At 36.6% G+C, this 15,084-nt stretch overlaps 1 protein-coding gene and 1 non-coding gene across 5 annotated transcripts in view; both read left to right on the top strand.

The window, feature by feature from the left end:
• ADK (adenosine kinase) overlaps positions 1-15,084 on the top strand; it is a 476,499-nt gene that overhangs the window by 268,903 nt on the left and 192,512 nt on the right. The gene's annotated exons all lie outside the window — the stretch shown is intronic.
• LOC114232940 (U2 spliceosomal RNA) lies at positions 6,168-6,356 on the top strand. Its single transcript, XR_003619055.2, has one exon. It is a non-coding gene; the product is annotated as a U2 spliceosomal RNA (small nuclear RNA).

Below are 15,084 nucleotides of genomic sequence, written 5' to 3'. Positions count from 1 at the left end.
CTGTAGAATCTACTTCTTTTTTGTATACTCCACAGTGCTAATCATATTGTAAATGGCCAGGTATATATAAATTGATAGATGTTGTATTTCCCTTGAGTTTCTTTGTTGTGTTCTTAGTGGGCCTATTTCCTCATTTCTCTTTTCTCTTTTAGATCATATAATGATTATATTTTATTGGCTTTATCTTCAATTTCATGTGAACATGTTCAAATGCATATCTATAGCCAGCATGCTTTCTTTTTCCCCTCATTATGTGTCTCCTGTATAAAAATTGTCATCTTCATATCATGATCACCTTTTGAAAAACTTCTCAGGAGCAAGAGTTGGTCAAAGGATTAACTCTGACCTTACTTCAGTAAGTTACTGAAACAGAAACTCACGGAAACTAGGCCCACATCCTCTTGCCTGAGGACAAAGCATTCCTTCTGTAGCCGCCCTTCAACCGCCACACCCTTTATCTATAGTCAGCACCCTTTACGACTTCAGCCGATTATCTAAGTCCACATGACCCGTTCAGCCCCCACCCCTCCTAGGCATCTCCCCTTCTAGAAACCACATATAAGGAACACTGTAAGAATAAAATTTCGAGGCTTGATCAGAAACCCTTTTGTCTTGCCTCCATTCTTCTGCGTCCCTTGTCTGTCTCTCATTCTCTTAGGTGCGCCGCCTCGGTACCCTCGTTAGAAGACCCCGCTGGCTGGGGCAAAAACTTATATATATTCCAAATATTGCCTCATTTAAAAAAATTGAGGGGGAGGTGTTAGGTCTGACTACACAATTGGATGTAAACTGGATTTGCTGCCTTGGTACACATTCTGAACCAAAATTTAATTCTAGTCCTTGGGGTCAGCATTTTTCCAAGTGTGTTAAACTGTAATCCTTTATAAAATGTTATATGTAAAATAATGAGCAATTTGTATGTACTAAAAGCTGAAAAAGTTATTACTTTAGCTTTTACCAAAATGACTTAAAGAAAGTATATCAAAAGGGATTATAGAAAGAACAGATTTATAGTAACTGTCTGATATATGAACAAAATCCTCATGTTCAACTAAAACAGACTTGCCATAGGCTTTCTAGAGCATAATGCCCTTACCAAGTAGCTTTCAACAGCTTTTTCAGGAAGCAATATTTTCCTTCAGTAAAGGGGTCACTGTACTGTTTTTCCTTTTTACTTCTCCTGTCTTATCTTTTGAGTTCAGGAAGTACTTTAAATTTACAGGCAGCTCTGAAGTCATGAAGCAAGTTCAGCCCCAGAAGTATTTCTTGTTATGGCATTAATCTAATTCCATGAAAGTAGAGCTGATTTTTCATCTGTAAAGTAGATAAAATGCCTAGAGCAGCCGACCATTATTCTGGGTTATCATGATAAAGAGGCTTAGTTTTGACACGAAAGAGTTTATCAGCCTAACCAATGGAAGATTTCATTCTTTTTGTTGAAAGATATATTAATGGATTATAATCTGTCTTGGCTTCCAAAAGAAAATTCGCCTTCATATTGAAAATGTTTACTTAAGTCAGTAAATAACGGTTTCATGTATATAAAATGTGTGATAGACAATAAGTCAAATAAACATACTAGGGACATCACATAAAATTAAATCACTAATGTTAAACCATTTTTTGTTTGTTTAATGTTCCAATTAATGTCTGAAATTGAAATAATAACACATTTGCTTTCATGTAAGCATATATTTTTGTTATTATTACTTCATGTTATTAGGTCATATAAACTCTTCTGCTCACTTATAGAAATAATTTTCTCAGAACAATATATTTCTTTTAATAGTCAAATATCAAAGTTATTTGGGTTTTTTTGTAGGCTTATTTTGAATATAATAATATGTACAAACTAGGGGCCCAGTGCACGAATTTCTGCACCTTGAAAGGAACTGTGGGCTGCGAGGCTGCAGTTGGCATGGGGAGGGTCTCGGCCTATTCTCCACTCCCCCGCCCAGCCCCTCCTGCCACAGTCCCCGGTCTCGTCTGCTGGCAGCCCCACGCCTGCTACCGCTGATCACACACGCTTACTATGCGGAGGGATTGGGGCCGGCGCCAGCAGCAGGTGCAAGCAGGGCCGGCGCCAGCAGTGGGTGCAAGTGGCGGCTGCTGCCCCAATTGCCTCTCAGAACCAGGGGGAGGTGGAGAAGCCCTCAGGGGTAATTGGGGCCGGCAGCTGCTGCTCACACCCACTGACGGCACCGAGCAATTGGGACCAGCGCCAGGCACCGGCAGTAGGTGTGAGTGGGGCCAGTGCCAGCAGCAGGTGCGAGCGCTGGGTGCAACCGCAGCACGCAGGAGCAAAGAATTTTCAGTAACCACCAGAGGCTCGCCCTGATGACAGCTACTGGCGCCCTGCCTTGTTCTGGTGCCCCCACTCACCTGCTCCACCATCCCACTGCGTTCTATGCCCGCCATGTTCCACGCTCTGCCACCTGCTGCTGATGCCCGCCATGTTCCATGCACGCCCCCTGGTGGTCAGCGCATGTCATAATGACCGGTTGTTCAGTTATTCACTTGTTCGCTTGTTAGGTTGTTCCCCCATTCTGTCTATTTGCATGTTAGGGTTTTATATATATAAATAATATATAATTCAAAAGATACAAATCATCTTTTTCCCATCTCTGTCATCTAGTTCCCCACCAAGATAAGACATTGAGATTAATCCTAGTAGCTTGGTATAGGTTAAAGAATTTTTTTATTTGAAAATTGATCCACATTGGACCTACACATTGTGGACGGATCACGAGAATTCTCGTGTTTTCTGTTCTAAGGCTTGTGGCCAATCATTTATCTGGCCACTGGGTAAAGCTAGCAATTAAACTACTGGTCCGCAATGTATTAACAATGTTTCCTTGAGTAATAACATTTTAATACATGCTTACTGCATGCTAATACATTGCATATTTAGTCCCATCAATAGGCCTTTGAGTTAAATTTTGTTAACCAGTCATGTTGAAAAATGTGGAAACTAAAGCTCAAAGAGGTTAAATAATTTGCTAAATGTCACCTAACTCAAGTGATAGATTTGCGACTGGAACTCAGGCCCTCATTAATGGGTTCATCCAGTAAACATTCATTCTCCAGTTTTGCTTCTTATATTTAAGAGAAATAAAGACTTAATTAATCACATACTTCACAATTAATGAGAAAATTAATTAAAGCTTTACCATATCCTAATGATATAATATCTAGTTTTATGTTCACTTTGTTTAAAATAATTGAACTACCTATTCATGTTCATATACCAAAGCAAAGACATTGCATTATTATAGATATGAATATTTTAAAACTTAGATCATCTGAACTTGAAAAATATCTGGCCTAAGCAAAGGCATACTGATTACTAAATTTAGAATTATGGAAACCTGGAGTTTTGTAATGGTGTTACTAATTCAAAGCATAGTTGTATATAATCATCGTTTTTCAAAAAGGGATTGAATACAATCTGTCCATTCTAACTGAGAGGGAGATTTGTGAATGTAATATGATATCAGCTGTTAAATTTATTAATTTATCATTCATTTAGCATGCCTAATGTGTGTATCCTATTAATTAATGTGACAGGTACAAATCTAAAGAAAACATGGGTGCTGTCTTTATTGAAATGCCAATCTTCTAGGAAGAATAAGATCTATTGCAATATAAATTAGAGTGATAAGTGCTTAGCATTGTGAGGTTTTCCTCAGCTAAGATGTCAGAGTTAACAAGTTAATTGTAATTTCATCACAGTTAATCTTATAGCTTTAAAACTCACGACCTTATATCCACTTTCTGAAAATGCTTACATACACATATACACAAAACAGAGGTGTTAATAAGCACTTGAAAAAATGTTCAACATCATTAGCCATCAGAGAAATGCAAATCAAAATCACAATGAAATTCAACTTCACACTCACTAGGATGGCTATAATCAAAAGACAGATAACAAGTATTGACAAGGATGTGGATAAAGTGGAACCCGCATGCATGCTGATGGGAATGTTAGCAGCTACTCAAAAGGCTGAGCACAATTACCATATGACCCAGCAGTTTCACTCCTGGGTGTGTGTGTGTGTGTGTGTGTGTGTGTGTGTGTGTATAAAGATATATATATATATATATATGAAATGAAAACCTGAGTCTGTACAAAAATTTGTACATGAATGTTCATAACAGCATTATTCATAATAGCAAAAATGTAGAAACAACTCAAATGTCTACCAACTGATGAATGGATAAATAAAGCTTATTATATCAATACAATGGAATGTTATTCAGCAATAAAGATGATGGAGTACTGACACATGTCACAACATGGATAAACCTCGAAAACATTATGCTAAACAAATGAAGCCATTTACAAAGGGTGACATATTGTCTAATACCATTTATATGAAAAGTCCAGAATAATTAATACACAGAGACAGAAGTTACAGTGGTAGTTGCCTAAGGCTGAAATTTTCTTTATTTTGGGAGGGCGAGGGGGGGACTGATGGGTACAAGGTTTCTTTGGGGAGTTAGGAAAGTGTTATGATATTGATGATGGTGATGATTGCACATCTCTGAATATACAGTACTAAAAACCACTGACTTGTGCACCTTAAATGTGGGCATTGTATAGCGTGTGAATTAGATCTCAATAAAGCTATTATTTAAAAAGACAGATGGTGTTATAGAACTTTTAGACTTTATAGACTACTTCGTACACGTAAGAACAAAGCATCCAAAAATTGATATATTTATCTGTATATTTATATATTTATTAAAGTCATAAGTTTATAGAGGAACACTTTAAAGAAATGTATATAATGTGAAAGTATTATTATTGCTGTTTAATTTATTATTTTCATCAAACTGGTTTTGTTAGTTTATGCATTCCACTGTAGTCCCTGTTGGTTAAATACATTATAGTATTTAGGATGAAACTCAAACGGTAATCCAATGAGGAAGAACCTGTATCAGAACATTATAGGTCACCTATCCCTTGCCTCTCCATTCAGGTATCTGCAACTTACTGCCTATTAATGTGATCATCTTTTTGGCACTTCATCAGTCCTTTGCCAGTCCATCCAGTGTGAATAAAATGAGCAATATGCCCAAAGTTTATTTGTAATTTAGTTATTTGGAGCTTAAGACATATTTCCCCACAGAAATTAGCCCTATGTACAAATGCTGTTTAATTTCCTACAGTATTCTATAAATGCTTAACCACTTCATGTAGCCAAGTTGAAGCATTTATTAGGTAGAAAGCAGTGGACCTTTAATGAAAGAGAAGGAAGCAAGGTCTCTTTACTGAGGATAAATCCTGGCCTGAGGTTTTGCACTTTTAATGGGCATATTTGTCTGTTTTGTGATAATCGAATGCTTGGGAGTTAGTAGACTTGTTCATCTTCTGTTTGATCCCGATCATACAGCTGATATGAACCTCTAAAAAGTAAAATCTTTAAGTTATTCTCTAGCATTCCCTGTTAAAAAAAGAAATGGTTCTCATTTTCTGGAGTATTTTGAAGTGTTTATTAAAATAAGTAGCAAGGGATGGAGGAAATATACTCTTAGGCAGCTTCTCCATCTTGCAACAGCTCTCCTATGACTGTAGTATAAACATATGATTTATAATATGAAAAAACAAAGGTTTGGTCTCTAAAAGAAGCCATTCCTTTTAAATAGAGAATTAAGGGGGAGATCCTTTTTCTTTAGCATCCAGCAGTGAGTTCAGGGGTGATGGTCATTAATATCTAGATCCATTACTTTTCATAAAAATATGATTTTTTTCTTGTAATGGTTCATTTGTCTGACTGGTTTATTTCCCACCAGAAGTCATGAAATCCATTTCTTGTGACAGTACAATAGTTTTCACAACATCTGATTATAGTGGCACATAAAGAAGATTAAAGATACAGGTTAGAAAAGAAGTATAAGAAGACATTGAGAATAAACATACTAGTAGAATTTATTTTTTAAATCTTATAATCACAAATTTAGAAAAATAAATGCAAACAATGGGTTGTAAATTGTTTGTTCAATATTCTCCTAAAGAATTAATTCATTAGATGAACATTTAGTTTTTACACACTTACCCATAAGTTTTTCTAAAAAATGTTTTCTCCCTATTCTGACATGAACCTTAAAGATGTGTGCACAACCTCTGTGAAAAGACCTTTTGTTAAAATCAGCTGCCCCTTATCGCTTCTCGGCCTTTTGGCTAAGATCAAGTGTAGTAAAATCAGCTGCCCTTAGCTTGCCACATCTTGAGTTATTAGTGATTAATAAGTTAATAACAAGTGTGAATATCATTAATGTATCTATAATTAATTTCTTTAGTAACACCTTACATTTTATTATTCATTCCTCAGATGAAGAGTTTTCCAAATTACAACTAAATGGTAATTATATAATTTTTATTTAATAAAATAAAAAATAAAGTGCTGCTGATAGTATTAATAATTCTTATATTTGTTTATAACATCTTTTCATACCATTTTTATATATTTATTTATGTTTATACTATACTTTTTAGATGCCTTTGAGTAAAAGAAAGAGGTTGAAATGTAAAGAAGCTACTTGGAATGTCTATAATATCATGTGTCTTTGTATGTTTACACCTGCTTGAAGGAAAGAGTAAATCACTTCCTGAGAACCCCACAGTTATATAGCTAGTTCCACCTCTGATCTGCTCTGAAGCATTTAACCTCTCTTAACCTTGGTTTCCTTATTTAGAGGAAGTGGCTGTTGTTTGAGCCTTACCTAAATCATAAAGTGAGTGCAAGTAATTGTTTACTGCGAATTCTAAGAAAGGGTAATGGAAAATGTCAAGTATAAATGAAAGAGTTATAACTGCTCTCCTCTCTCTAAGGAACTGCAATTCACTCATTGAACTTTTATCATTTTTAAAACTTTTACCTTTTTTTTTACTTCTACCTTTTTTTTAATAAAAAGGGTGATTTAAATGTAAATACATAAGTGAATATGTATAGTGTTTTGATTCATTACGTCAGTAGCAATTTTGAATTAACTGAAGCATACAGCTGAAACATTTTTTTATTACATTTAAATCGTAGGTTAGCCAAAAATCCAGTAAATTTGAGAGTAGATTCTGTCAGGTGAATGCTAAAATGGATGTTATGTACTTGAAAGGGCTTAAACTTTTTCTTATATACCGATTCAAGACTGATAATCTCCTTATTCATTCTAATCACTTGAACTTGGCAGGGTGTGTGTGTGGTGGAAAGAATAGACAATTGGAAATTTGTTTCATTAACTACATTTGCTCTAATTTATATATTGATTTTGTAAGCCAAAGTATATATGAAAGCATCCCATTTCCTCACTTATTGATTTTCATTGAGGAAACTTTGGGTTTTTGTTTTCTAATGCTTTCCTGAAATCAAATCTTCTATCCTTCCAGTAATAATTTCTATCAAACAATCTTTATTATGTTCATGCTGACTATTAAATTAGCATCTATTCTATTTGTATATTTACTTAAACATCCCTTCAGTAGAGGGTAAATTGTCTACTAACTACTCCAGATAGCAGAGTGCTGAATTAAGGTGATTCTTAAGCTTTGACTAATATCCTATTACTGTGTCAATTGCCAGCCTTAGTGCCCTCATCTGTAAAATGGTAATTAATGATAGTACTTACCTTGAAGGGTTGTAAAAAGTCAATAAGAAAAATTAAGTTGCTCAGCCAGGTGTGGCTCAGCGGTTGAGCGTCAACCCAGGAACCAGGAGGTCACCGGTTCGATTCCCTGTCAGGGCATATGCCCAGGTTGCAGGCTCGATCCCCAGTAGGGGGCATGCAGGAGGCAGCCAATCAATGATTCTCTCTCATCATTGATGTTTCTATCTCTCCCTCTCCCTTTCTCTCTGAAATCAATAAAAATGTATTTTAAAAAAATTTAAATAGCCCTGGCCAGGTGGCTCAGTTGGTTACGGGTTTGATTTACCAGTCAGGCACATGCCTAGGTGGTGGGTTTGATCCCCAGTCAGGGTACGTACAGGAAACAATCAATGTTTCTCTCTCACATCGATGTTTCTCCTTCTCCCTCTTTCCTTCCCCCTCTCTCTGGAATTAGTGAACATAAACTCCAGTGAGTACTGAAGAATGAATAAATGAATGAATGAATGTGCTTAATTTAGTGGTCTAACACATAGCAAATGTAAATATAAAATAGTCTAACGCAGACCTTAATACAATTTTCTAATACATGGTAAGTGTTCAGTAAATGATTCATTGTACTTTTAAGGAATCATTTTCTTCTATGAATCTATAGTGCAGAAGAAAAAAGTTGGGGCTTTAGAGTTAGATAAGCTTGTGTTCAAATTCTGATTCTGTCACCTATTAGCTATGTGACCTTGGACAACTCTATGCCTCATTTTTCCTCTCTGGAAATAGAAATAATAATGTTTACTTCATCGTGTCACGAGGCTAAATGAGCAACATATATGTAATGCCTGGCATATGATAAATATTACATGTCACCACCTCCTCTGTATATTTTCTCAGCCTCTTGCCTTGCCTCAGGACATTAGCAACTTTTGCATAAAACCATGTCCTCTTTTTCCTTGTGATACTCCCCAATGCCTAGTGAGTGCTCTGTTCACAAAGAAAACAAAGTATACTGTATGTTGACAGACTGTTTAGAACTCCTTTTCAGTTTTTCTCTGTAACTAGGCCACTTTAATTGAAAGCTAAAGTTTAAGCCAAGAGTTGTTAAAATCCCTACTCAAGTTTATACCTGTTATCACATTCACCCCAATTCAAACTTGTGTATACACATTACTTTATATACTCACATACATTAATATATACTAACGTCCATAATTGATAAAATGTCCATTTTTCCAATTATAAAGCAGGGGCACACATTCTCTGAAAATGTATTGGTATAATAATTATATAATTAGAATAATTATAGGTTCCACCAGAAAAAGCAGACCAATAAGTGAGATAGATAGAAACAGAGAGAGAGATATTAAGAAAGAGTTGGAGAGATTGAGATTTCAAGGAATTGGCCTACATCATTGTGGGAAATGGCTAAGCAGTCCAAAAACCAGAGGGCATGAAACCAGAAAGGGGAGCACACCAGCAGGCTCGAACTCCACAGGCATGGGCTGAAGCTATCTCCCACAGATAGAATTTATTCGGTCAGGGAACCCTTGGCTATGGTTTTAAGGCTTTCCAACTGATTCAGTGTGGCCCTCCCTAATTATCTTATACTAGAGTCCCGGTGTACAAAATTCGTGCACTGGAAGGGGAGGGGTGTCCCTCAGCCCAGCCTGCACTCTCTCCAATCTGGGATTCCTCTCACAATCTGGGACTGCTGGCTCCCAACCGCTTGCCTGCCTGCCTGCCTCATTGCCCCTAACTACTTCTGCCTGCCAGCCTGATCACCCCTTAACCACTCCCCTGCCAGCCTGATCGACACCTAACTGCTCCCCTGCTGGCCCAATTGCCCCTAACTGCCCTCCCCTGCTGGCCTGATTACCCCCTAACCACTCCCCTGCCGGCCCGATCGCCCCCAACTACCCTCCCCTGCCGGCCGGGTCTCCCCCATCTGCCCTTCCCTGCAGGCCCAGTTGCCCCCAACTGCCCTCCCCTGCCACCTGGTTGCCCCCAACTGCCCTCCCCTGCTGGCCTGGTTGCCCCTAACTGCTCTCCCCTGCTGGCCTGATCACCCACAACTGCCCTCCCCTGCCAGCCATCTTGTGACCATATGGGGGCGGCCATCTTGTGTGAGGGTGTGATGGTCAATTTGCATATTACCTCTTTATTATATGGGATAATAAAACCCTAATATGAATGACTGGTTGCTATGACATGCACTGACCACCAGGTGGCAGATGTTCAACACAGGAGCTGCCCCCTGGTGGTCAGTGCGCTCCCACGGGGGAGAGCTGCTCAGCCAGAAGCCGGGCTCACAGCTGGCGAGCACAGCGGTGGTGGCAGGAGCCTCTCCCACCTCCACTGCAGGCGGGTGGTAAGGATCGAGGGATGTCTGACTGCTAACTTAGGCCTGTTCCCCGGCGGGAGCGGGCCTAAGTTGGCAGGCAGACATCCCCCAAGGGGTCCCAGACTGCAAGAGGTTGCAGGCCGGGCTGAGGCACCCCCTCTCCCCCAAGTGCACGAATGTCATGTACTGGGCCTCTAGTCCAGAATACTTCCTTACTGGATGTCAACTGACTGGGACCTTTACCTACTTCTTTAAAATATCTTCAGAGCAATCTAAATTAGTAACATCTAAATTAGTGCTTGATTGAGTAACAAGTCTGTTAGCCTAGCCAAGTTGTCATGTCAAAACATTATCACAGGAGGATAAATTTTTGTGAAAGAAATAGATAGCAACTTTGAAGTATTTGTTCTTTATTTTCACATGTGTTGAAATTTTTAACTTTTAATTTTTTAAGAATCTTTTATGTGCCTAGTATCCTGCTAAGAGTTGAAAGGAAATAGAGGTTTGTCAAGTTTTTTTCAAATCTTAATATATTAGAGTTCAAACACTGCCTGAAATTATTGTAAGGATTGATAAAAGATGTAGAACTTGAATTATAAATATGATTTAGACAGACAGAAATGGAGTGATCTGTTCCAGTGTATGATTAAGCATAGATTGAGGCATGGATATGTATGGTGACTAAGAGGATAAAAAAATAATAATACGAAGACTACTAGACTGTGAGCTCTCTAAAAGGTGTTATTGTATTATTTATCCTTGCATCCCGTGGCCTTGCACAGTACCTGGAAAAAAATAAGTGTTTAACAACCACTTGTTGTTTAAGTGATTAAGTAATGAACAAAAAACAAAATTTAAAACCTATCTGTGTTCTAGTGTGATCCATCATATGAATCCAGATCTAATCATATTTGGAGTTTTGCAATGTATCTCTTGAGACTAAGAGAAACCAAAATATTTGAACTATATCATGTAATTGAACAAGGAATAGTAAATGATTTTTTCAGTATTCTTGCTTTTATGTATTTAAAATTTATGTTTAGTTATTTTGTATTAAAGCATTATACAATTTTTCTGGTTTGGTACCTTTCTTTTTTCTCCCCTCCCCCCCCCCCTTTTTTTTACTAGTAAATCCTCACCCCAGAATATATTTTTTCATTAATTTTTTTTTAGAGAGAGTAGAAGGAAGAGAGGGAGTGGGGGATAGAGAAAAAGAAACATCAATGTGAAAGAGACATATCGATTGGTTGCTTCCCGCACATGCCCATCTGGGGCTGGTGATCAAACCTGCAGCCCAGGTATATGCCCTTGACCTGGAATCAAACCTTCGACCCTTCTTTGGTGCACAGACCAGCACTCTAACCACTTAGTAACACTGGCCAGGGCTGGTTTGGTATCCTTCACTGAACAAGACATCCTTACAGTTTTTCTGTGGAACAAGGCAAAACAACTAAATATAAAAGAAAATTGCTGCCATTTTATCCTACAGAGTACAAATATTTGTTTGGTGGATTAAAAGTTTATTAAAGAGTTTAAAGTAATTAACTGTGTTATTTTTTATCTTTCTATCTCATTTGTAGGCTAGTGGTCTGTTAATACATAGAAATTGCTTTCTTTCCCTTTGTTTCCACTTCTAAATATTAGAAGAATGTCAAAGGAACAATTGGACGTCCTTTCTCTTTTATGAGCTTTCCAAAACTTGTAAGAATTTTGGCTCTGCTGCTTTTTCTTTTAGTAGAATTAATTTTTCCTGGGATTTTATGAAAAAAAGTAAAATAATAATTCTAGTTTATGATTTTCTTTTTAATTTGTCCTGATTTTTTTAATATCTAGTCAATCGATGACATGAAGAGATTTCCTTGTGGGGGGTAGAAGGAAGCAAAGAATATCTTACTCTGATGGCTTTTAGTGATTTTATTACTAGAAAAATAAGCATTGCTTTATTGTTTATATTAGTCAGTAAAGTTGTCTCCAAACTAGGTAACAGAATGCAAAGCAGTGTATTTACTTTTCTACATTTTCCCAAAGAGACAATAAAAGCAGTGTTCCAGTGGAACATTTTTCTGAGTTTTTTCTTGGGGAGTACTGGTAGCTTTTATCACATGACTAGAGGGCCCGGTGCACAACATTCGTGCACTCGGGAGTGCGGGGGATCCCTCAGTTCAGCCTGCGCCCTCTTGCAGTCCTGGACCCCTCAGCGGACATCCCCTGAGGGGTCCTTAGTGCTGTCATGGAGGTGGGAGAGGCTCCTGCCACTGCCGCTGCGCTCGCCAGCCGTGAGCCTGGCTTCTGGTTGAGCGGTGCTCCCCCTGTGGGAGCACACTGACCACCAGGGGGCAGCTCCTGCATTGAGTGTCTGCCCCCTGGTGGTCAGTGTGCATCATAGTGACTGGTCATTCCACTGTTTAGTCTATTTGCATATTAGGGTTTTATTATATAGGATTATAGGTATAGTGAAAAATGTTAAGCTGAAATATCGTTCCTTGAAATGGGACTAAAGATTTTGAAATTAAACCTATTTTTCTGAGGTGACATCCAGATTTTCAGTTCATTTTCATCAGGTGGGATCCACTTTTTCCAGCAATTAAGTGAAAAGGGTATGTGGGGGTGGAAGAGCTAATATAATAGCAAAGCTAGTACATTGACTATTTGAGTATTTTATTCCATCTGTCAAAGCTTATCTGGGATTAATTTGGCACAAATGGATGTAGTTCTTTTCTTTTTTTTTTTTCTTTACAAAGAAGTGAATTATAGAACAGAACTGTCCTTAAAAAAGGAGTAAAATGTCAGAAAGATAGAAAGGGGGGAAAAACACATTATTTTTTAAAGAAATAGTAATTTAACTCAATGGTGAAAATAATGATTATATTAATGACTATTCACTTACTTTTCCCTGTGTTTGCTACTTTCTGAAAAGGAGCTTGTAAGAACTTGATCAGAACCAATATACTGATTAATCATTTTAATGCCAGTTTTGTTTGTTCATGGTGAGCCAGTTATAACTAATTGCTCAGTGTAGATGTGATGTGTCACACAAAAATTAAGCAACATATAATCAGGCATGATTAAAAGAAAGATATATCTTACCTTGAACAAATAGTCATTGTTTTAGTAAATTTCAACTAATAGACTTGTTGACAGGAAAACATGAAAGATATTTTAGACAAATAAATTTAAAATTTTCAAATTAACCTATAATTATCTGCATTTGAAACATGTCATTAGCTAGAATGTGAAAATAGGTATTCATTCTACTTATCAACAGCTTCTAAAGTACTGAATTTAAAAGCTTTGTGGTGCTGCCTTCTTCAGAATTGTTAATGATTTGCTGTTTCTTACAGAATTTTTTAAGTCAGTTCATAATTGATCAACACATATAAATGTGGTGGGATGAAATGAGGTTAGACACACAAACTTTATTTTTATTTCAACATTATAAAACCATGAATTTATAAATAGATATGAAAACACAGTCCTTTGGATATTTATCAGGAAATTTATAAATGAGAGTTTAATATTTTTACAGAACAGTAATAATAATTCTATTCAGGTGTTTTCTAGAACAGTCTCTCGTGGCAAGTTGATTCTGAGAGGACATTTTTATGTTAATTCTAGTTTATGTTATGACTGGCCACAGTTTTAATATGTACATTTGATTTTAACTGCCATATACTATACCTTTAGTGGTTATAATTTAATAGCTCTTAAATAAAAAATTCATTTTGAACAAGTAATAACAAATTTCTGGTTTGCTTCTTGCCATAGATTATGAAGAACTTTATCCAATTTTTAAGGTTACTATAACTTCTAAAGTTTTCAAAAATTATAGTGGTTATGTCCTCATAAAGATGGAAGTGGCTAGCCCAGGCGACATGGCTCAGTAGTTGAGTGTTGACCTATGAATCAGGAGGTCACGGTTCAATACCTAGTCAGGGCACATTGACCGGGTTGTGGGCTCGAACCTCAGTGTAGGGCGTGCAGGAGGCAGCCGATCAATGATTCTCTCTCATCATTGATGTTTCTATCTTTCTCTCCCTCTCCCTTTCTCTCTGAAATCAATAAAAATATATTTTTTTAAAAAAAGGAAGTGTCTAGGTTTTACGATAAATAAAAATTAGAAAACACAAGCCTCGAATTTTAGAGATGTGCATAAGTAGATACTTAATAAGATGTACTAATTTTCAAATTGTCCTCATTTTGCAATTATTTTACTTTAATTGTACTACCATATGGACAAGTGATTAGTCTCATGATAATAGAGATATGTTTAAATAAAATTTAAGCAATCTTATAAATCTTCTGCAAATCACACAAATGAGATGATTTCTTAAAGGGTCAGAAAGTTATTACACTTTAAAAATATAAACACCTGGTACTATTCAGATATTTCATGGAAATTTTTTTAAACAAAAAAGTCTAACAAGCAAATAGCTAATTTGTTCAACATTGAAGATACAATTCTATAGGACTAAGAACATGCATCCCATCTCTTTGACTATGGCTCTAATTACCTCAGTTTGGACTGATCAATATTTTATCTTTTTCCTACTGTGCAAACATGTTACTTTGACTCTATGTCTGTTTCTCTTCCTTGTGGATAATTTACAACCATGTGAGAATGGTTTATTTTGTTTGTTCTCTCTGGCTACAGGCCAGGGGCCTCTTATTAGTATAATGCAGTTCATTGATGTGAATTTGTTGATCTCCTGGGTAGTTTTTCACAAATTTAAGGCAATTAAAAGCATTTATGTGGCATTTCACTTGAAGTTATTAGTGGTCTTTCAGTGATTTTGCTTTTAAAAATTACTTCATCATTTTAAGGTTATTTCCTTTCCTTCTCATTTCTCTCCTGTCCCCAACCTGTAAAATCCTAGAAAAAGGGATTGAAACAACCATTTCATTGATTAATTTCATAAAAAATAACAACTTATAAACTTGTAATTTAAGAACTTAATATTTTAATTAACACAATTTTTAAAGGACTAATGAAATTTTGGGGTTTGTTTTTATAATACCTGCTTGTTTTAAGCTTATGGATATTCATAATAGAAGCCATAATGAATTTAGAGAACAAGGACAAGAATTGAATCTAAAAATTAGTAATTGCTATAAAACTTAACATACACACATATATTAGACTTTTG

This window comes from Eptesicus fuscus, chromosome 17, assembly GCF_027574615.1.
Source record: "Eptesicus fuscus isolate TK198812 chromosome 17, DD_ASM_mEF_20220401, whole genome shotgun sequence".
NCBI lineage: Eukaryota > Metazoa > Chordata > Mammalia > Chiroptera > Vespertilionidae > Eptesicus > Eptesicus fuscus.
Note: the sequence above shows the minus strand (reverse complement) of the source record. Positions and strands in the feature narration are given on the sequence as shown.